The sequence below is a fragment of the Pan paniscus genome, chromosome 9 (assembly GCF_029289425.2).
Source record: "Pan paniscus chromosome 9, NHGRI_mPanPan1-v2.0_pri, whole genome shotgun sequence".
Classification (NCBI taxonomy): domain Eukaryota; kingdom Metazoa; phylum Chordata; class Mammalia; order Primates; family Hominidae; genus Pan; species Pan paniscus.
This window is the reverse complement of record NC_073258.2, coordinates 123,139,398-123,142,008: the sequence shown is the minus strand read 5'-3', so window position 1 is coordinate 123,142,008 and position 2,611 is coordinate 123,139,398.

The window sequence follows — 2,611 nt, the reverse complement described above, 5'->3', positions numbered from 1 at the left end:
AACCAGTCATGGCCAATACGTAAATGAAAGAGTGGGACACGTTCTGATAAAACTTTATCTATGGACACTGAAGTTAGTTGAATTTCTTGGAATGTTTACATGTCACAAAATATTATTCTTTTATTTTTTTCAAGCATTTGTAAATATAAAAAACATTCTTGCCTGTATTGCTGACCCACAATATATACTTGACCATGAGTTCAATCACTATGACATGCTCGGGAATATTGCATTTCATACTTTCAAGTTCCAGAAGACTATACAGGAAACACTACTTTGGGGGCAGTGCCATGAATAGTGTTGGTGCTAATGGCAGCCTCCTCCCTTGGCTCTCTTTGGAAAGGAAACCTGGCAGAGTGTGACCCAGGTTAGCCAACTGAATATATTCATTTACTGGAAAACATCCAGGCATCTGGGAAGAGGCAGCAAAAAGAGCACTATTTGTGATGTCGAACTTGGCTTCAGTCAAATTTGGATTCTAATCCCTTAGTGGTGTTTTGATTTGGGCAAGTCACTTAAAGTCTTTACACTTCAATTTTCCTAACTATAAAAGTAGAAATAATAATGCCTGTCTTGAAGAGTATAAGACTGAATTATATGTAGTCACTGTATGTGACAATGTATATTAAGAGGATGATAATTACAACATGGTGGACATTTCATAAATGCTTGAAGAGGATTAACAGGCACTCAGCTCATGTTTCCTTCAATCATTTATTGGTGGGGGAAGGAGGGTTCAATCTTTGTTGTTGTGAAATACAAGAATAGGAAGGTTGGACATGGTGGTACTTCTGGTATTTAAAAAAAGGTTCTCTGACCTTTTGCAGGGGGCAGGTGAGGGGACTAGTGAGAAGACAGGACATTTTTGGCACAGAAAAAAATAGACCTTTTAACCCAAGTGAAATGCAATCTTGTAGTGCAGAAGCAGTGGCTCTGTCATCAGGTTAGGGCTCAGCTCAAGATGACACTGATTTATGAAAGGACAATCAAAGTGTCAGTGCCATTTCTGGACTGGTGTCTTCAGGCAGGCGTCCATTATTACTCATGTAGGCACCAAGGGAAAACTTTCCTTCACCTTCTGAAGGTTCGCCGAAAAATCAACTGAAAACATGCGGATTAATAAGGGAAAGGTATCCAAATTTATTAACGTGCACATGGAGGAAAACGATGGAGTGATTACTCCAGTAGGGTAGAGAAGTTTATATATCATACCATCTTGAGATTACAGAAAGAATGGGGGCTTGGATCATGGCAAGACAGGTTATTGGAGGGGGAAAAGAGGAGGCCTGGCTAGCAAAGGTGGTCTTGTTATGTAGATGAAATTTCACAGGTAGCAACTCTCAGAGAAAATAGATGGTGAATATTTCTTTCAGACCTTTAAAGATACTAGACTCTCTGTTAACTTTTCTCAGATCAGGCAAGGGAAGACCATCAGCGAAAGACTGGCTGCATCAATGGAGATTTTCTCTACAAGTGCAAATCTCCCTCACAAAAGGCAACTTTGCAGGGCTACTCCTGTTTGCAGGCCCTCTGAACAGCCATCTCAAAATATGTTAAACAAATATATTTTGGGGTGAAATACTTTGATTTTCTTCACTTGGTTCCCACATGAATCAGGGCTTTAGATAGTGAATCAGGACTGCTTGAGAAGGTCTGTTTGTGCAGATAAGGGAGGTGTTTCCACGTGTGTGTGTGTGTGTGTGTGAGAGAGAGAGAGGAGAGGGAGAGAGGAGAGAGGGAAAAGTATACTTTTGTATTCACTGATAAGTCTTATGGATGAAGAAAAACAGAAGCAGTGTGGCCTGGAAGTTTAGAAACACACTGGAGACAGCTCATTCTAAAGATTGTACTCCTCAGTACCAGGTTCTGAACTGAGGGAAAAAGACTCGTTTTGTCTTGAGGGAGCTTACAGGTGCACATTTTTTTATATATGACAAATGAGGTTAATTTGTATTAAAATAATTTATGTAATATTTCTGATAAATAGATGACTTTTAATCAAATTAAAGAAATTGACCTTTAGCATATAAAAAACTGTTTTTTCTCTCTGATTTTATTGACATGTAAATATGATGTAAGCACAATTTTTATTTAAGATAAGATCTGGGTTTAGTTTCTCATGATTTAAGATTTTCTTAAAGTTTAAAAATTTCTACATAAATTCTATGTGTTCAGTAAGTTATTTCTACAAATTGGTTAAGATGTAAAAGAATATTGAATCATATTTAACTATATGAACTTGTAAGAATGCATGTCTTTCAAAAAGGGTTAATCTTGTGAATTCTTGTAATGCTGCAAATTGTATGGACATAATATATTAGCTTAAATTGTAATTTCCAGATCTTTAGCCAACCTTAGACTAGTATTCAGTTGAATTAATATATAAACTTTGGCTATATGGGCAATTTATAAGTAAGACAAATATGCAAATATTAGTTACTAAATATAGTTTTAATTTCCCCTACTCTTTATTTTATATATGTAAATGACTATACCTTAACAGGGTATGCAAATGTCTTTAAGTGATGCAATATATATGCTTACTTTTCCACCTTAAAATTTGTTAAGGTAATATAAATGTTTGTGGAAAAAATTAACTGGATTGTTTTTG